The 22716-nt window shown below is 39.2% G+C and overlaps 1 pseudogene; it reads left to right on the top strand.

Moving 5' to 3' along the window:
- LOC132269903 (cucumisin-like) lies at positions 1-22609 on the top strand (annotated as a pseudogene).
- The last annotated feature ends 107 nt before the right edge of the window (positions 22610-22716 follow it).

Raw genomic sequence — 22716 nt, 5'->3', positions numbered from 1 at the left:
ATGTCTCCTCCTTCATGGCTTATCTTCATCAGCCCTTCTTGTGCTCTGCTTATTAGCTGCATCAGAGCATCTGACGGAGATCAAAAGGCATGTATATATCTATATTATTTGTTTACACCTAAAATATAATTCGAGGCAATCATGCCACGTGGTCAAAGAATACGAGGTCCGAACCTTGGGTCAACCTATGGTCATTAGGGTGAAAGATTAATTTCTAATCAGGGTGATTAGGTTTAAGGTTGGGAATTAAGAAGAGTGGAATTTTTAGGCCATTAAAGCTGAGATGAGGTTTTGAGCTTATAACCGGTCACAATTGGGACTCTCAGTCTCAATGGTCGTGATCATGAGTTTTAGGCCAAAATCTTCTTAGTCACTATGGTCATAAGAGTCTCAGTCACTATGGTCATGAACTTAGGCGAAAATCCTCTCAGTCTTCATGATCATGAGTCTTAGGCGAAAATCCTTTCAGTCTTCATGATCATGAGCTTTAAGCCATTTTTCTCTCAGTCACTATGGTCATAAGAGTCTCAGTCCCATGGTCATGAGTTTAGGCCAAAACCTTCTCAGTCAATATGGTTATGACTTTCATTCTCAGTCACTATAATCATGAGTCTTAGGCGAAAATCCTCTCAGTCTTCATGATCATGAGTTTAGGCCATATTTCTCTCAGTCACTATGATCATGAGTCTTAGGCGCAAAATCCTCTCAGTCTTCATGATCATGAGTTTAGGCCATATTTCTCTCAGTCATTATGGTCATGAGAGTCTTAGTCCCATGGTCATGAGTTTAGGCCAAAATATTCTCAGTCAATAAGGTTATGACTTTCAGTCTTAATGGTCATGATCATGAGTCTCTCCAAAGACTTATAACTAGCCATGATCAAGAGTCTCGACCGTTATTTCTCTCGGTCACAATGATCATAAGACTCTCGGTCATAATGGTCATGATCATGAATCTTAACCAAGATTTTTAGCCACTATGGTCATGATCAAGACCCATAACCAAATATGGTCATGATCAGGGGTCTCGGGTCAAAATCACTTGAAGAATCTTCGGGGTAATTCAAATGAAGATCGACTGGAATCCCATTGATTTAAGAACCCAACAAGTCAGGTCTGGAAACGTGAAAAGAGCTTGAAATAGAAAAGGATAACTTGACAATATCAGAAGTTCAGAACTACAGATGGAAGGTTCTCACCTACATCTGGTGAGGAGAGTCAGAATTGTCAGCAATCAGATGCCTCCAGGCTAATGTACAAATCAAGCCAGACATGACAGGTGCAGAGAACTGAAAATGGCTTGAAGACCAAAATCATCAAGCATGAAAGACAAGGAACCACTTAGTTAAAAATACTATGTCAGACATACTTGTATCTGCCTATAGAAGGATGTGCAAGTCAGTCAACCTGACTAGCTCAGCAAGGTGGTTAGGAAGAGTCACTTTCAGTTTATAACCAATCAATTTCTAGAGAAACGGTTGAAAGGGACAACACCAGGTGGAAGCCTCTATAAATACCCACTCAAGCTTCACAAGGAAGAGGTCCAAGACCATTTCTAAAGTTCAACCTTTAGCATTCATATCACTTAGCACTTAGCTTTTATTTCATCAAGTTCAGTTTAGCACTTAGCTTTTATTTCAACAAGTTCAGTTTAGCACTATCAGTTTAATTCTTAGTTCATCTTTCAGCATTCAATACTTTAGTTTCCATTTCAATCAAGAGTTTATAATTCATTTATCATTGTAATCAGTCAAGTTCAATGAAGAAAGGTTTGCAGATTCAGGTATATTTATTGTTCAGTTTAAGTTGCTTCTGATTGATATTCATCTTAAATGTTTAAAGTCCTTTCTTAAAGGCAATAGCAACCTTAAGGAAAGGGTCATTCATACTCTCTAACTTTCGCCTGAATCACCTTAGGTCGGTGACCCGACCCAATAGGAATAGTTTGGCAAGAAGTATTCGAGTCCATCAGGACTCTAGCACGCCCGCGTTCTAGGTCAGCCATTCATTGGCTAGCGACCTCAGACCACTTTGTGAGCCAAACATTATTATTATTATTATTATTATTATTATTCATATTGATAGCTTTTAAGGTTTTTAGAGCCATTAACCAAAAAAAAAAAAGGTTTTTAGAGCTTGATCATTATGCTATGAACAAGGCTTGTGAGTTGCATTATCAACAAACTTCATCGAGAAATATTACTTTTTGTAAGACCAAGTTGTTTATAGTGAGACCACGTATCAACTTATTGGTATTAGAGTATATATCTCAGTTTTGGGGATGATACCAAAGATATTTTGAGCTTGCATTGTGCTAATATACACCGAATATATATATATATGGAGATTAACTATTTGATCTTGGTTTAGAAACATCTGATAGAATTAGTTATAACTGATTATTAATTTTGTGGATGCAGGAATACATTGTGTACATGGGTGACCGTCCCAAAGGTGATCTCTCCGCATCAATCCTTCATATGAGAATGCTACAAGAAGTTGTTGGCAGGTCACTACATGCATATATTTGTATATATACGTGTTTATAGTATTTACGATATAAAACCATGTAATATTTTACTATTAACGCATTGCTTATGAGAATTGAGCAGACATTTATTTAAAATTGTGTGACAAATTTTAACGTTTAGGATTAATTGACAACTATTATGCCTTCTATGTAACAAATGTTATATCCCCAATGTGATCGACCTCTCAGAGGAAAATGCACATAGATCCCAAGAAATTTATATGAACTAACTTTTGTATACATAAATGGATGCATTCAACAATAGGCGGGCATCAGAATCTCTACTCTATAGCTACAAAAGGAGCTTTAATGGGTTTGTAGCAAAGCTGACAAAGGAAGCGAAGGAGAAAATAGCCAGTGGGTGATTTATATATAATTTCAACATATTATTAAATAGTCTATCCCATAATTTGTTTGTCCTCAATCTCTTAACTCGATCTGCTTTAATTTTTTTTCTTTCTTTTTTGACAATAATAATAATAATAATAATAATAATAATAATAAATAAATAAATAAATAAATAAATAAATAAAATCAGGCATGGAAAGAGTAGTGTCTGTGTTTCCTAATGGAAAGAAGAAACTCCACACAACAAACTCATGGGATTTCATGGGCCTCCGTGAAGGAGCTAGAAGAAGGTTCAACGTTGAAAGCGACATCATTATCGGAGTGTTTGACACCGGGATTTGGCCTGAATATGAGAGTTTCAATGACACAGGATATGGTCCACCTCCAAGCAAATGGAATGGCTGTTGCCAATCCTCAACAAATTTCACTTGCAACAAGTACATACCCAATTACATACATATATACCCATAAATTACATGAATTTTAATTAATTAATTGCTTGTGCTGCCACTAAAATTTTGATTACTTTGCAATAAAATTATAGGAGCTAAATACTACAACGACGAAGGATCAATACCTGACGAAGATGTTGAATCATCAAGAGATATAGATGGTCATGGTGTTGGGATTTATATGCCCTGGCATAGCAAATTCCTGTTTGGATTAAAGTGACATATGTTTCTGACGTTTCTGAAATATTTATGTTTTATACAATTGGTGAATTCAATGTATTATTTTTCGATTCATTATAGAATTGATAGTGTCCATTTGATTACAAGAGATATTTATATATATGTATGTGATGGCAATCAATGCATGATATATAAATAGTAATCATAAATGGTTCATAGTCGGTAATTATGGATGGACTCATAATTAATTAAGATTTGAACTGAATCCGCGTTAGGTTGAGATATATTGCGAGAGCCGTCGTATGCAATTGCTCCCTATCACCGTCATGGCATTTGACTCTTAAGCATGAGAAAATTATAGACTCTTTTATTAATTAATAATTACTTTGATTTGTTCGGCGGATTCTTCGGGATCCTTAGACCGACACTTTGGGTAGTTATGTAATTAATAGTTAGAGGGTTATATTTTCAATATTTGCATCATTGCTGCTTGTATTTATTTTGTATTGATTATAGTTGATCACAAAGTAAATTCGAAGGCCTTCGTGTGTTTTTAGACAAAATGATTTATTATATATTTATTTATTTAAATTATTATTTTTGTCAAACAAATGTTTTATTGTGATCGAGCCAGAAATAATCAAAGGTACCAAAATAAATATATTAATTAAGTAGTCGGATTGATGGCTTTATTTATCCGATAACTAATTATGCATAGAGGGGTCAAAGTGCAATATTGACTTAGAGGTTATTTATTATTTAATTGGAGTTCAATTAATTTCTTTTAGTGGAGTAGAAATTAATTTATGAATTAATTGAATTGGGTCCATGGACCGGGCCAATTATTAATTCATTGTAGCCAATAAAATAATAGGCCTAATGGATTCTCACTCATAACCCAACTTGATATTGGAATCATATTAGATTTGAGACATGTGAATTAGAGATTGAGAAGGATTAGTTGTTTCCTTTTCTTTACCTTTATGTTGCCTATAAATATACATGGTCTATGTATATTTTAGGTGTGATTTTTAGTAGAAGGAAAAAGAAATATATATTCTCTCTCTAGAAAATTAGGGTTTATGTTCTTATCTAATGGAGGCTCCCACAAGCCTAATTTTCCAAGGTCATTCATGGAGGCTTATGAGTGATTCCTAAAGGCAAAATAATTACCAAGAAGATGGAGATCCAAGGAGAAGGCATCTTGCTAAGGGATTTACAATAAGTGAGAACATTCACTTTAGAGGAAAGATTTAAAGGTTTACTCAGACCTTTTGATGTAAGTATTCAATCCATTAATTGAATGATACATCATATTTTTATTTTTGCATAAAACTTGTCTCTATGTGATGAATCAAGATCTATGAATCAAAATCCCTCGAAAAGTTTTTAAAACTTGCACGTTTCCCAACACATGGGACACACGTTGCATCTACAGCAGTAGGGTGCTTAGTGCGCGGCGCAAGCTTATTAGGCCTGGGCAAGGGTACAGCTCGGGGAGGGATTCCCTCAGCTCGCATTGCTGTGTACAAGATATGTTGGTTTAAGTCCGGTTGTTCAAAGGCAAATATCCTTGCAGCATTTGATGATGCAATTGCTGATGGGGTTGATATAATCTCAATTTCGGTTGGTAGAGAAATAGATGATCATGGGACACACGTTGCAGTCAATTATTTTGAAGATTCCACTGCCATTGGGGCTTTTCATGCTATGAAGAAGGGAATACTCACATCCAATTCTGCTGGTAATGATGGCCCTGATCCTGAAACCATCGGAAATGTCTCACCATGGTCTCTCTCAGTGGCTGCTAGCACCACAGACAGAAGGTTTGTGACAATGGTGAAGTTGGGCAACAATATGTCTTATCAGGTGAGCAAGCATGTCTCTTAATCCTCTTGCACATCTATATATATATATATATATATATATACACACACACACACAGTTCTAAATGTACTCTTTTTACATACAGGGAGTCTCTCTAAACACTTTCAGGCTCAATGGTCGGCAGTACCCTTTAGTCTATGCTGGGGACATACCCAATACTCGAGCTGGTTTTAATGAATCCGTATCCAGGTAATTAGGGAAATATATATATATATATATATATGAAAATTTTTATTAATAATGATATTACGAAAATCAAGCTATTAATGTAGCTACATCAAAAAATATTGAGGATTGGAAAATACAATTAAAAAAAAATATATGATCATGAAATGCAGGTATTGCAACTTCCTAGACTCATTGGACACAACTTTAGTGAAGGGCACAATCCTTTTATGTAATGATTTTACTTACGGACAAGAACCACTCTGCGCCGGTGCAAAAGGTGTTATAATGACCAGTGATGTCTTGGACAAAGATGATGCCTTACCTTTCATTTTGCCGGCCTCCCCCTTGAACAAGAATCAAGCGATCAAATCATAAATGCTAATCACTCCACTGCCTGCTCTGAAATGGAGAACACTGTCCAACCAGGAGACTCACCTCTCAATGCCAGCCATTCATCCAGGATAAACACGCTATCTAAGGTCGATGCAAAGGAATCCATACACAACTCTGCAACTTCATCTCCTGCATCAAACTTGGCTCACTTACCTGAACAGTGCTCCTCCCCTCGCCACCATAGCACGGAGGAAGAAGAGGGCCCACCCTACAATTTGAATTTGAATTCAAAATCAGGTATGCACATAGCAGGTACTTCTTCTGCGCTCCCTTTCCCTATTGACACTGCTACCTCATCCCCTTTGGGAAAGAGGACTGACAATGCAAAAGGAACACTCAACCAACTACCCAAAGGTTCTCCCAGTGCATCCCCCTCGGCTGAAACAGTCAAGTCAACTTCTCGAAGTGTTCACATGGCACACAATATCCCACTAACCAAGGTCTCCAACAATCCTCAAATCAATCTCAACAGTTATATGTCTCCTCCTTCCAACTCTTGGGTTGACATAACCCTTAAGCAAACTAGATATCCATTGGATTATATCCACCGTAGCCTACCATCTAACGGCATCATTGAGTGACCACAAGAAGTCAGCGCTATGGGGTCCTATCATCTCAAGTCTAGTTTACTTGGTTACTTTGTCCATAAAGCCCTCCCATTTGGTTTGGTCAAAGACCTGTCAACTGGGCTATGGGCTGATAAGGGTTTGGTCAAGGTTACTAGTTCAGAGAAAGGGTTATATGAATTTCATTTCTCCACCACAGAATAATGTTCCACAATACTCGAAGAGAGGCCTTGGTTTCTAGCCAACAAACACATTGTACTCACCAATTGGAAACCAGACTTCTAAAGGGCTGTGCATTCAACTATACCAGTGTGGATTAAACTCTTTGGGCTTCCATTAAACTATTGGACCAAATCAGGGCTCAGCCATATCTCTCTTTTTGCTGACCCTTTCACTGAAAAGAAGCAAAAAACTCGATTTGCCAAGATCTGTGTTGAGATTAATGCATTATTTGACCTTCCTTCTGTCCTCAAGCTGCACCAAATCTCAGGGAAGATAGCAAATGTAATTGTGGATTACCAGCACAAGCCTATAATCTGCTATGCATGCAAATGCTTTGGTCACTCAACCAAAACCTGCCATTCATCAACCACTCACCCAAAGAACCTTCAACCTACATCAGAATGGAAAGTCATCCCCTACAAGGACCCTCACAAGATCACCCATCTACCTCCCCAATATGATGACAACACAGCAACCACCAACCAGCCCCTACCCACTCATACTACCATTACAATTCAACCTGGGCAAAACATAATCACACACTATTTTAAACCTACTTGAAAAGCTCAAAATTGATCTAACCCCCTACAACCTCACAAACCCCACTCCAGAGTTTGTGCCAGACTCACCCTCTAATCAGCCATCATCCCCACTGAAGCTCACACTACTAAAGCACCCCTTACCAGCAGCTGACGATGTTTGTTCTAGCTTGTCTGAGAATGAGTCAACAAGTAGCCTTCCTGCTGTCTTGGACAAAGGCAAGGCTAAGAAAGTCGCCTCTTCCAAGAAGAGGCAATTAAGAAAGCTCATCATTCTAAGAGGGAATTTATTCCCAAAAGGCAGACCCTCCAAATCCTCTAAATGGTAGCTATTGCAATATGGAACATCAGGGGCTTGAACAGCACCCTGAAACAAGATGAAGTCAAATTTCTTATTTCTGAAAATAGGGCAGACATTGCTGCAATCATTGAGACAAAGGTTCAACCAGTCAATATTGAAAGAATCTATAAATACATTGCCAGAAATTGGAGACTTGCACACAATTACACCTACTCTTTATTAGGAAGAATTTGGGTTTTGTGGAACCCTCGAGCAGTGGAGCTTCAAATCCTACAGTGTTCAAGGCAGGCTATACATTGCCATGCCACTATCCTTAATTGTAGAACAAACTTCTACATATCCTTTATCTATGCTGCCAATGAAACCATAGAGAGGGAATGCCTATGGGATGATATTATCAAACAATCCATAACCATTTCTTCATCTCCTTGGATCCTAGGGGGGGATTTCAACATCATTAAATCTCCAATGGAGGACCATGGTAGTAGAGGGAAATTATCCAAGCCTATGCTCCAATTCAGGAAATGTCTCTATACAGCTTGACTTGAAGATCTTAAATTCTCAGGGATTCTTCATTCATGGTCCAATAAAAGTCCAGGAGTTTTTAATATTGCAAGGAAGCTTGACAGAGTGCTAATCAATGACTTCTGGAACCATGTATTTCCTCTCTCTCATTGCAGCTTCCTTACTCCAGGTATATCTGACCACAGTCCCATGATTATCAATCTTGGCAGCCTCTATCCACAGAGGAAGGTCCCATTCAGATATTTCAATAGCTGGAGTGTGATACCTCTCGGATCCGAAACATGGGTTGATCAGGCCTAGGCCCAAACCCGAGGGATATCAAACAATTAATATGTTATAACGAACACAGATTACAAAATGAAATAAGAATTAAAGTTAAAGCTGAAAGAAACTAAAATATAAAAATTCTTTAATAATTAAATACTTAAATCCGGTAATCCAAAACTCCATATTTTAAACAACTCGGGAATCCATCTCTAGTGGACCCCTAATAAACTCTAAACTGTATGAAAGTAACATAAAGACATAATCCAAATTAAACATCTGGAAAGAAGTCCTACATCGTCGGTAGAGTGAATAGAAACCTCTGCTCAGCATGAATACGTTTAAGTCTGGAACTGTCGTGTACCTGAAAAATAAAAGTGGGTCAGGCCCACGTGCAAGTTCTATACTACTACAATCCAAATAGAGGCCCGATACACATGTACACTCTAAACAATCCAACAATAGCTAATAGTCCGTAAATATATATATAGTCACACTAAAGGACTTTTACTGGACTACAAACCAGTCTCAACCTGAATAGAGGTAACATGCTAAAACGCACACAAAGTGGGCATGTGTACCTAAGCTTAAACAGGGTACACCTCTAACTATCATAAGCAGCTATGCATCCCAATGCATATACGCTCCCTAACCGTTGATCCTGAGACTCAAGCTCATATTGAGGTACCATAACAATATATTTAAAATCCATCCTAAATCCTAGTAGTGCCGCTCAACTAGTCATTGCCATGACACTATAATCAATAGGACTTAACTTTTAGTTAATCCAATTCTTAATCCAGAGTCGGTAGGTTTTGGTATTTTAGAACCAAACCATCCCTAGTATACCACCGTCCCATACCGGTGTATACCATCCCATCGTCCAACAGTTGATAATACTAACAATTAAAGTATACCTCAACTGCATCCATTTCTCCATCACAGATACTAAAATCATAGTGTAAGCATCTAGGAACACAATCAACTATATATATAATCATGTCCAACTTTATCCATTACTGATACTAAAATTTTTAATGTAAGCATCGATTCACATAGTCACAGTATATACATAAACCTATATAGTTTATGTTGTTCCATAAAAACTGATATAGTGACAAGATTAATTCAAACTAGCATTCAATACTCAGCAGTTGATATTACAGACATTTAGAGTAACCATCAACGAAGTCCATACCTCCAACAGTTGATACTAACAGTAAATAGTGCAAGCATCAAAACAGAATTTTTAGTATGTATATAGACATGCTTGTTCAGATTGTATCACAAAATCCAGTTAATGTTAAATTTAAAGTTTAATTTCATTCAACACTAACACATCCTACTCATGTATAATTCAGACACATGACCATGGTATAGGGTGAAGCATGTTTTAATTCTATTGTCCAACTCAAAACATTACAATGCAGAGAACTAAACACTGCAAGTATCCAACTCCAAACACAGTGTAATTATCTGTTCAAGTTCTCTACTGTCCAAGCTATGCTAAGTGAATAGATTAATTAACACTCCGTCTGGAACCTTAACCTAGACCTGAGCCTCTTCTAAACCTTCCACATTCAGTCCTAAACTCATCTGAAAAATTCTAAAACCATCCACTGTATGAAAAACTATCCGGAAACGAAAATAAAATAAAATTTTTCAGCAAGGAGACGTCTCCAAAAAGTGGAGCCGCCTCCTTTAGACCTTGGAGCTGGCTCCACTTTTTAGAGCCGCCTCCACATCAAAAGGGAGCCGGCTCTCTCCAAGGTAGAGCCGGCTCTCTCCTTCTCTGCCTCGTCTTCTCCGATCTGGACGTCTTCTGCACCCTTTATATCCTTCTACTATGGTTTCTAGAGGTTGAAACTAAACCTCTAAACATTCCCAGTCTGTGTTTAAGCCCTTATTACATCACCAACAGGAATTTAAATAACCAAACATGCAAGTAAAATTCATGTTTTAACAGGTTTCCATGCACACAACACATACTGATATGTTTCAGTTTTTAGCATGAACAGAAAACATCTTTTGCTTTAATTAATTCAATTTAATCCTAGAATTATTTAGGAATGCAAGGAACACGAAACCTAAGGGAGAGAGTAAGAATAGAACTTGCCTTACACCGACGTTCGTCTCAAATTTCCGGCGAAACCTCTGTTTCTTCACTTGGTTGTTTCCCTAGACGTCTCCAAACTTCCTGTGTTTTACTATGGCGTAATATAATTCTAAAACCCTAGGCAGACACTGTAGGTGAAAATTTATAGGCCACACTAATCCTGGGCTCCCTTAAACCCTAATTGAAATACTCGGCCCATAGAAAACTACGTTAAATTCAATGTCGGCGAACCTATACACAACCAATCCTATAGTCACGATAAAACTGATTAAAGATAATTAAAACACAACATTTAAGTAATAATTAAAACAACGAAGTATCACAAAATAATTAAATAACAATTAAATAATTAGAACAATTAAATCAAAAAGTAAAACAGTAACGCAATTAAATAAAATTTACGACAACTAAAACAATAATTTAAAACAAGTACATAAAGTAACAACCATCAAAGCAATTAAACAATTAATCATTTAAAAACTGTAATTAATAATTAATGAAATTCTAGGACTATCCTTTGTAAAATTAGGGGTATTATATTCTTCTCCCCTAACAAAAGGAATTCCGTCCTCGGAATTCGCTCTTACCTTCTTCCAAAACATCAGGATATTGTGAGTGAATAACATCCTCCCATTCCTAAGTGGACTCAGCCTCATTATGGTGACTCCACTGAACACGAACTAAAGGGATAACCTTGTTATAAAGGATTTGATCCCGACGGTCGACAATACGACATGGTGGCTCCAAATAAGTTGCATCCGGCTGCAACTCAATCTCCCTAACATTGATATGCTGATACCGATCCTCATCTCGTAGAAATTTCCGCAATATGGAAACATGAAACACGTTATGAAGGCAATCCAAATTATCCGGAAGTGCTAACCGATAAGTAACAGCCCCAACACGATCCGTAATCATGAATGGACCGACAAACCGCGGAGACAACTTCCCTTTCTTCCCAAAGCGCATAACACCTTTCATAGGAGATACTTTGAGAAGAACCTAATCCCCAACCTGAAACTCCAAAGCACGAGTGCGATGATCCGCATAACTCTTTTGCCTACTTTGGGTAGTACGCATGTGATCTCATATAAGAGCTATCTTCTCGGAAGTTTCCTTGATGAACTCAGGACCCAAGAATCTGCTCTCGCTAACCTCCATCCAACAAACAGGCGATCGACACGGTCGGCCGTATAATGCCTCAAATGGTGCCATCCCAATAGTCTTCTGGAAACTATTGTTATAAGCAAACTCCACAAGTGGTAAGTAATCCTCCCAATGGCCTTTGAAGTCAAGAACACAGGACCGAAGCATATCCTCCATAATCTGGTTCACCCTCTCAGTTTGTCCATCAGTCTGAGGATGATAAGCAGTACTAAGGTGTAACTCCGTACCCAAAGCTTACTGGAAACTCTTCCAGAATCCAGACACAAAGCTTGAATCCCTATCCGATATAATAGACAATGGAATGCCGTGCAATTTCACAATTTTCGAAATGTAAAGCCTCGCCAACTGCTCCGAAGTGTAGTCAGTGCGAATAGGCAAGAAGTGAGCTGATTTAGTCAATCTATCCACAATAACCCAAATGAAATTGTGATCCTTGAAGGAATTTGACAAACCTTCCACAAAATCCATAGAAATGTTCTCCCATTTCCACTCCGATATCGGTAGTGGCTGTAAAGCTCCTAACAGCCTTTGATGATCAATCTTGACCATTTGACAAGTACTACATCGTGAGACAAAAAGAGCAATGTCCCTCTTCATACCTACCCACCAAAATTGTCGTTTCATATCCTGATACATCTTATCGCCTCCTGGATGAACAGAAAACTCAGAGTGGTGAGTCTCAGTCATCACATCCTTCCTCAAATCATCAGCAGAAGGTACCACTAACCGTCCTTTGTACCTCAAAGCTCCATCAGCCCCAATATAGTAGAATGGAACCTCTCCGGAAGCTATCTCTACAACTTTGTCAATACACTGCTGATCGGTGAGTTGTGCTTGTAAAACCTTGCGAATGATGGAAGGTGTAACCACCATGCAAGCCATAAAAGCGTCTGACAACTCATCCACCTTCTTCAACGCATTCCACGCAGTAGTGAATAGAGCGAAAAGACTACCAACAGGTCGGCGACTGAGTGCATCCGCCACCACATTCGTTTTCCCTAGATGGTACTGTATAGAAAAATGATAGTCCTTCACAAACTCCAACCACCTACGCTGTTTCATATTCAGCTCCCGCTAAGTGAACATGTACTGTAGACTCTTGTGATGGCTGAATAACCTGAAGGACTCACCCAACAGATAATGCCTCCAAATACGTAAGGCAAAGACCACAGCTGCCAACTCCAAATCATGTGTTGGATAATTAAGCTCATGAGGCTTAAGCTTCCGAGATCCATAAGAAATCGGTTACTTCTCCTGCATCAAAACACATCCAAGACCCTGCAACGAACCATCTATGTAGACAAAATACTCTATCCCGCTCTGTGGAGTAGCCAGAACCGGTGCAGAAGTCAACTTCCTTTTTAGCTCATCAAAAGCTCACTGACAGTGCTCATCCCACACGAACTGTACACCCTTCTTGGTCAGATGAGTGAGTGGTCCTGCTATCTTGGAGAACCCCTGAATGAACCGACGATAATATTCTGCCAAATCGAGAAAACTCTGAATCTCGATAGGTGAAGTAGGCTGTCCCCACTCTACCACAGCTGTAACCTTGGCTGGGTCAACCGCTATCCCCCTTTCTGACACCACGTGACCTAAAAAATTCACTTCCCGCTGCCAAAATTCACACTTCTCGAACTTGGCATATAACTAGTGCTCAAGAAGCATCTGCAAGATTATGCAAAGATGTCTAGCATGGTCGTCCTCAGACCTAGAATAGATCAAGATATCATCAATAAAGACAATGACAAACTGATCCAAATAAGCTTGAAAGACTCTGTTCATTAAATCCATGAACACTACAGGTGCATTAGTCGTCCCAAACGACATGACACAAAACTCATAAGAACCATATCTCGTGAGAAACGCTGTCTTAGGAACATCCTACTCCCTAACCCTCAGTTGATGATACCCAGAATACAGATCAATCTTAGAAAAGTATGTGGCTCCTCGTAACTGATCAAACAAATCATCGATCCTGGGCAAAGGATACTTGTTACGAATCATAACCTTATTCAACTCCCTGTAATCTATACACAAGCGGAGCGAACCATCCTTCTTCTTCACAAATAGCACTAGTGCTCCCCAAGGGGAAGTACTTCTGCGAATGAAACCCTGGCTGAGTAGATGCTGAATCTGATCCCTCAGCTCGCGCATCTCCACTTGTGCCATCCTATAAGGTGCCCTAGTAATAGGCGTAGTGCCTGGAGCTAAGTCTATCACAAAATCGATCTCACGACTAGGTGGCAACCCTGGAATCTCCTGAAATACGTCTGGGAAATCCTGTACAATCGGTATGTTATCTAATAATACAGTAGTCCCCTCATCCACATGGAACAAATAGGTGCTAGTAACTCCGCTAGTACGCGGCATAGCGACGACATACATGTCCTGATTGGGTATGGTAAACACAATAGACCTATCAAAACAATTAACTTGGGCATGGTAGTGAGATAACCAATTCATCCCAAGTATCACATCATAAATGTGCATGTCCAGGACCAATAGGTTGGCTAGAAATCTAAGTCTGCCAATATCTAGTGTCACAGGCCCACCACTCTCATGTAAAATAGTTTTATAGTCCAATGGTGTAGAAATACCCTGAGGTCTAGTGCATACCCTCATCCTCATCCTAAATAAAACAACAAAAGTCCCAGCTACAAATGAGTGTGTAGCACTGGTATCAAATAAAACACGTTCATGAAAACCATGTATAGGAAACTTACCCTCAACAGCCTGAGGTGCCTGCATATCCTGTGGCTTGGGATTGTATACCCTGCCATAATGTAACTGCTGTGGTGCATGTCCCTAAGGCTGCGGCGATGCCGGTAAAGCCAAATGTGTCTATCCCTGAATCCGTGGAACCTGTGGAGCTGGTAGAGGCACTGGCACCCTGTACCTCTACTGCACATGCTGTCCCTGCCCCTGCCCCTGCCCCTGTCCCTATCCCTGTCTAACTGTAGGACACTGCCGGAAAGTGTGACCATACTCTCCACAAGTATAACAACTACCCTGGAAAGTACCAAATGGCATCCTCTGTCGGTTAGCCTGTGGCTGACTCTGTCCTACCTGTGGTCCCCCATTCTGTTGTCGCTGAATAGGTTCCACCTCCCTGGGAGCATCTGAACCACCCTTGTGCTTCTTCCATGGCTACTGTCCCTGGAATCTGCCCTTGTCATTCTGTCGGTGTCCGTTCCCATTCCCTTTTTCGGCTGACTGGTTAGCAGAGTCTCTGTCACCCCGCTTATTACCCTTGGCCTGTCTGATGTCCACGGTCAACTGATACTGCTGTAGCGCGGCGTCTACCACCTGAGTATAGGTAGTATAGGCTGGACTACCTGTAATAGCTCTCTTGATAGACCACATCAGTCCCTTGATGAAACTATTGCATTTCTTCTCCTTTGTATCCACCTCATCTAGTGTAAAGAAAGACAAACGTATGAACTACTGCTCATACTCTGCCACTGTCATGTTTCCCTATTGCAGATTGAGAAACTCAGTCTTCATGGCTGCCCTGACTGCATAAGGAAAATACTTTTCATCAAAGTGTGCACTGAACTAATCGTAAGTCAATGCCATCATTTCCTCTGCGGTGGTAACTGACTCCCACCACTGTAGTGCATCCCCAACTAGCTTGAAGGTAGCAAGCATCTGCTTCTGAACCTCCGTGCACTGAACCAAGCAAAGATGTCGCTCAATGTCCAGTTTCCACTAGTGAGCTGATCTCGCATCGGTGGAGCCTGTGAACTCAGGTGGGCTCCCCTTTGTGAAAGAGCTCCTGGCCTTCTCCCAAGTATCAGTCTGAAAAACCGGTGCTGGTAGCGGTGCCGGCTGTACCTGAGGCTGATTCCGAAGTGCAGCTGTTACCCCAACTTCTATAGCCCGAGCAACGAGGTCATTGAGGTGAGGAGGAATCTCTGGATCCCTGACCTGGTCCAGAGTCTGCTGAACATTCTCCTGTTCCTCTTGAAACTGACCCATGTTATCCTGAAACTCAGGCATTTGCTGCTCTTCCTCCATCTGCTGACGCCGTAGGAGATATTGTTGCCTACGTACCACTCTCCTTTCCTTCCTAGTTCCTTGCACGTTCTGTCCATTTCTAGCATTAACCATCTGTTAACACGAAAAGACAGACATCAGTACCATTTCTATACGAACCGTAAGGAATACAATGAATCCTAACTTAAGCTCTAATTAAGAGAAAATACTACGCGGAAGACTTAATACGAAATATCCTAGAGACACTTGAACCTGGAGTACTCTAATACCAACTGTGATACCCCTCGGATCCGAGACACGGGTTGATCAGGCCCAGGCCCAAACTCGAGGGATATCAAACAATTAATATGTTATAACGAACACAGATTTCAAAATGAAATAAGAATTAAAGTTAAAGCTGAAAGAAACTAAAATATAAAAATCCTTTAATAATTAAATACTTAAATCCAGTAATCCAAAACTCCATATTTTAAACAACTCGGGAATCCATCTCTAGTGGACCCCTAATAAACTCTAAACTGTATGAAAGTAACACTAAAGATAGAATCCAAATTTAATATCTGGAAAGAAGTCCTACATCGTTGGTAGAGTGAATAGAAACCTCTGCTCAGTATGAACACATCTAAGTCTGGAACTGTCGTGTACCTGAAAAATAGAAGTGGGTCAGGCCCACGCGCAAGTTCTATACTACTACAATCCAAATAGAGGCCCGATACACATGTACACTCTAAACAATCCAACAATAGCTAATAGTTCGTAAATATATATATAGTCACACTAAAGGACTCTTACTGGACTACAGGCCGGTCTCAACCTGAATAGAGGTAACATGCTAAAACGCACACGAAGTGGGCATGTGTACCTAAGCCTAAACAGAGTACACCTCTAACCATCGTATCCAGCTATGCATCCCAATGCATATACGCTCCCTAACTGTCGATCCTGAGACTCAAGCTCATATTAAGGTACCATAACAATATATTTAAAATCTATCCTGAATCCTAGTAGTGCCGCTCAACTAGTCGTTGCCATGACACTACAATCAATAGGACTTAACTTTTAGTTAATCCAATTCTTAATCCAGAGTAGGTAGGTTTTGATATTTTGGAACCAAACCATCCCTAGTATACCACCGTCCCATACCGGTGTATACCATCCCATCATCCAACAGTTGATAATACTAACAATTAAAGTAGACATCAACTGCATCCATTTCTCCATCACAGATACTAAAATCATAGTGTAAGCATCTAGGAACACAGTTAACTATATATATATAATCATGTCCAACTTTATCCATTACTGATACTAACAATTTTAATGTAAGCATCAATTCACAAAGTCACAGTATATACATAAACCTATACAGTTTAGGTTGTTCCATAAAAATTGATATAGTGACAAGATTAATTCAAACTAGCATTCAATACTCAGCAGTTGATATTACAGACATTTAGAGTAACCATCAACGAAGTCCATACCTCCAACAGTTGATACTAACAGTAAATAGTGCAAGCATCAAAACAGAATTTTTAGTATGTATATAGACATGCTTGTTCAGATTGTATCACAAAATCCAGTTAATGTTAAATTTAAAGTTTAATTTCATTCAACACTAACACATCCTACTCATGTATAATTCAGACACATGACCATGGTATAGGGTGACGCATGTTTTAATTCTATTGTCCAACTCAGAACATTACAATGCAGAGAACTAAACACTGTAAGTATCCAACTCCAAACACAGTGTAATTATCTGTTCAAGTCCTTTACTGTCCAAGCTATGCTAAGTGAATAGATTAATTAACACTCCTTCTAGAACCTTAACCCAGACCTGATCCTCTTCTAAACCTTCCACATTCAATCCTAAACTCATCTGAAAAATTCTAAAACCATCCACTGCATGAAAAACTGTCCGGAAACGGAAAAAAAATAAAAAATTTCAGCAAGGAGACGTCTCCAAAAAGTGGAGCAGCCTCCATTAGACCTTGGAGCAGGCTCCACTTTTTGGAGCCGCCTCCACATCAAAAGGGAGCCGGCTCTCTCCAAGGGAGAGCTGGCTCTCTCCCTCTCTGCCTCGTCTTCTCCGATCCCGACGTCTTCTGCACCCTCTATATCCTTCTACTATGGTTTCCAGAGGTTGAAACTAAACCTCTAAACATGCCTAGTCTATGTTTAAGCCCTTATTACATCACCAACAGGAATTTAAATAACCAAACATGCAAGTAAAATTCATGTTTTAACAGGTTTCCATGCACACAACACATACTGATATGTTTCAGTTTTTAACACGAACAGAAAACATCTTTTGTTTTAATTAATTCAATTTAATTCTAGAATTATTTAGGAATGCAAAGAACACGAAACCTAAGGGAGAGAGTAAGGATAGAACTTGCCTTACACTGACGTTCATCTCAAATTTCCAGGGAAACCTCTGTTTCTTCACGTGGTTGTTTCCCCAGACGTCTCCAAACTTCATGTGTCTTACTATGGCGTAATATAATTCTAAATCCCTAGGCAGACACCGTAGGTGAATATTTATAGGCCACACTAATCCTAGGCTCCCTTAAACCCTAATTGAAATACTCGGCCCATAGAAAACTACGTTAAATTCAATGTCGGCTAACCTATATACAACCAATCCTACAGTCACGATAAAACTAATTAAAGATAATTAAAACATAACATTGAAGCAATAATTAAAACAACGAAGTACCACAAAATAATTAAATACCAATTAAATAATTAATACAATTAAATTAATAAGTAAAACAGTAACGCAATTAAATAAAATTTACGACAACTAAAACAATAATTTAAAATAAGTACATAAAGTAACAACCATCAAAGCAATTAAACAATTAATCATTTAAAAATTGCAATTATTAATTAATGAAATTCTAGGACTATCCTTTGTAAAATTAGGGGTATTACATGGAGTGATCATGATGACTTCCTTCCACTTGTTCAATCTCACTGGAGTAGACAGGCTGAGGGTCACTTAATGTTCCAAGTTGTATCCAAGCTGAAGGGTCTCAAGCAGCCACTGAAATTAAAGTTTGCCAAAACCTCTATCCATATTACAGGAAGAGGTAAGTACTGTAAAATCAGCCCTCTCTTACTGCCAGTTAGCACTTGACAATGCGCTAGACAATCAATCATTAAGGGATCAAGAGAAGAAGCTCCTTGAAGCCTACACTTCACTCAAGCACACTGAGGAACAAATATATAGACAAAAATCCAAAGTCCAATGGTTGAAGGGAGAAGATTCAAATACATCTTTCTTCTATAAATCCATTTAATCAAGATGTAATAGGAACAAAATTGTATCCATCACCACTACTATTGGCACCGTCCTTGAAACTGAAGCAGACATAAAAAAAGGAAATTGTTTCCCACTTCCATGAGTTACTTGGGAAGAATCCCCACCAATGCATTGGCTTGGAATCTCTTCAATCACTCATTCAGCCTTGTGTTCCTGCAACTTTCACTGAATCACTCTACTCCATCCCTACTTATGCTAAGATCAAAGATTGCATGTTCTCCCTAAGTTGTGACAAGGCTCTAGGCCCTGATGGTTTCAACCCTCATTTCTTCAAGAAATCTTGGGCAGTAATAGGTCATGATGTTACAAGGGCTATCAGTCAATTTTTTTCCACCGGGAAGCTGCTTAAAGAGGTTAACAGCACATACATTTCACTTATTCCTAAGGTTCCAAACCCTACAACCATTAGTGACTTCAGGCCAATTTCCTGTTGTTCAACTATATACAAGTGCATATCCAAGCTTATAACAAACAAGCTCAAGCCTACTCTTCCTCTAATCATTAACTAGGTCCAATCAACTTTCATCCTTGGAAGATAGATTGATGATGGTATACTCTTAGCTCAGGAGCTTTTGAATGGGTATCTAGGCACACAGCTTCTCCAAGATGTGCTCTAAAAATTGACCTTAGAAGAGCCTTCCACTCAGTGTCTTGGGATTTCCTTTTCCAAGCTATGATGCTAATGGGATTTCCTCAGGTGTTCATTGGCTGGATTAAATCTTGTGTTACCTCCCCTTCCTTCACCATTTCTATCAATGGTGAATTTAATGGGTTTTTTAACAGTGTAAAAGGGCTGAGACAAGGTGACCCCTTGTCACCATTCCTCTTTGTGATTGTTATGCAGGTCTTCTCTTTGATGGTGAACAAATCTATATCTACCTTGCCATTTAAATACCATTGGAGATGTAAGCACTTGAAGCTCACACACCTCATCTTTGCAGATGGCCTTATGCTCTTCACGCATGCAAGCATTCCATCCATTACAACTCTTAAGCACACTATTGAATTATTTAGTGCCCTCTCTGGACTTCAAATCAACTACAACAAGAGCCAATGTTTTTTATTAGGTGTTAATGAAATTTTGGAGTCCAGCATCCTATCTCTTCTTGGCTTTGAAAAAGGGACTTTCCCTGTAAGGTACTTAGGTGTGCCTTTGATCACTACAATGCTGAAAGCAAATGACTGCAGATCCTTGATTGACAAGATCACCAAGAGGATTACTCACTGGACAAACAGAGACCTCTCATTTGCTGGCAGGCTACAACTTATTAAAACAGTGCTATTTTTTACTCAACTCTACTGGAGCTCAAAGTTCATACTACCAATGAGTATCATCCATGAAATGGACTCCCTATTTAGATCTTTCTTGTGGTCAGGTCCCTCTCTCAAGAAAACAGGTTCAAAGGTGGCTTGGGATCTATGTTGTTTGCCTAAGAGGGCTGGAGGTCTTGGTATTCCAAACCTACAACTGTGGAATGAAGTTGCTGTAATGAAGCATTTTTGGCACATCATCAACTCTAAACAGATGATATGGGTTAAATGGATCAATCAATACTTGCTCAAAGGGAGAAGCATTTGGGAAATCAAGATCCTACGTCAATGCTCTTGGAGCTGGAGAAGGCTTCTCAGCTTAAAAAGTTCAATCAAGCCTCTTGTCAAACATGAAATTGGTAATGGTTCAATCACCAATTTTTGGTTTGACAACTGGTGCAATCTTGGACCTCTTCATCAGTTAATCAACCCACAGCAGCTCAGAGATACTGGCTTTGATACAAAAACAAAGCTATGCTCATTTATATCAAACTCCAATTGGTATTTCCCTCCTGCTATTACCACATTAATCCCTCAACTTTTGCAAGCCAATAATTTGACACTGCCATGTCCAGAGAAACAAGATAGAGTGTTGTGTTTCTCTTCTCCCAATGGAGCTTTCTCAATAGCACAAACCCTTAAGCATTTCAATCTTCATCTGCCAAGTCCACCATGGACTCACCTTGTTTGGTTCAAGAACTCAATCCCTAAACAATCATTTACCCTATGGGTGGCCATACAACATAAATTACCTACACTGAATCGAAGATACACATCCCACATCAATGCCACCATTTGCCAACTGTGCAACTCTCACTTGGAGTCAACTCATGGCAGTCCCTCATTACTTGGGCTTCTCACCATTGGAGAAATAACAGAGGGTTCTATAGCAACTCAGTGGCAAAGCTTGCTCTAAGCTCACTTGTCTATAATATTTGGATGGAGCGTAATAGGAGAATATTCAAGAAGAACTTTTTATCCCAAAATGCACTTCTGCAGTAAGTCTTAGATACAATTAGACAGAAGCTTTTATCATCTTCACTCTTAGATTCTCCAGCTTCTAGACGCATCATTGAAGAGTGGGAACTTCCAGCCTCTGTTATACGGCCACCGGCGAAGCCTCCAGACAACAACTAAACCTTGAAGGGCGAGATCCTGTCTCCATGCTCACCTCATAGTGCTTGTGTCCAGCTTTGGACAATCCTTACTTTTTGTTGCTCCTGTATTGGCTGCCTCTATGGTGTGCCTCATACTTTTGGGCTTTATGTTTGGTTAGCCCGGGCTAACTACTCAGTTGTAATTCTCTTGCTTTTATAAAATTTATTTACCTTTCAAAAAAAAAAGAAAAAAAAAAAGAAAGATTGACGCTGGTGCTATTCGCGAGTACATAAAATCAACTCGGTGCTAGATTTCAATCTTTTATTTTATTTTTTATTTTTTTTAACACGTACAACACATGCAATTAACAATTTGGATAAACTAACACGATGTACAGTAAGCCAACTGCATCTATAATGAAGAGTCCATATCCATATGTGATTCCATTTTCATCAAGAGGACCAAACCCAATTACAAGGGACATTCTTAAGGTATCTTATACAAACACACACACACACACACACACATATATATACATACATATATATTTTATGGTTTTAAAGTAATTTCAACACTTTGTTTAATTTTGTGCAGCCTGACTTAACTGCTCTTGGAGTGGAAATTCTTGCTGCATGGTCACAGGTTACAGCTGTGACAAAAATGGAGGAAGACAAAAGAGTAGTTCCATACAATATAAGATCCGGCACATCCATGGCTTGCCCACATACTACCAGAGCAATTGCCTATGTGAAATCTTTTAACCCTGGATGGTCTCCTACTGCTATTAAATCTGCTCTTATGACAACCGGTAATTAATTAAATTACTTGTAGATTGTTAATTAATTAGCAAGCAATTCCCTAAAAAAAAAAAAAAAAAAAAAATCTTCTATTTGTAGCTAACATGCCCTACTTCTTTTGTTCTTTGCAGCTAGCTCAATGAGCAGTGCGTGTCACTAACCCTGATGCTGAGTTTGCATACGGGCCAGGTCATATTGATCCTGTAAAAGCTATAAAACCTGGTTTAGTATATAATGCCGAAGAGCTTGACTATGTGAAATTTTTGTGTGGCCAAGGTTATAGCACCGAGTAGTTGCAACGCGTCACTCGTGACAATATCAATTGTAATGAAGTTAACAATGGAGCTGTTTGGGATCTCAATTATTGGTTCATCGGCTTCCACTTACAAGGCAACTGTGGTAGCATCTACAGGACTTAATATCCAAGTTGAGCCGAATGTTCTTACTTTTAAGTCACCGGGTGAGAAGCAGTCCTTTGTGGTTACTGTCACAGCCACATATATAGATAACAATGTACTTTCCGGGT

Source organism: Cornus florida, unplaced genomic scaffold (assembly GCF_030987335.1).
Source record: "Cornus florida cultivar Cherokee Brave unplaced genomic scaffold, ASM3098733v1 CherokeeBrave_3.0.0_Hap2_Chr08, whole genome shotgun sequence".
NCBI classification, from domain to species: domain Eukaryota; kingdom Viridiplantae; phylum Streptophyta; class Magnoliopsida; order Cornales; family Cornaceae; genus Cornus; species Cornus florida.
Note: the sequence above shows the minus strand (reverse complement) of the source record. Positions and strands in the feature narration are given on the sequence as shown.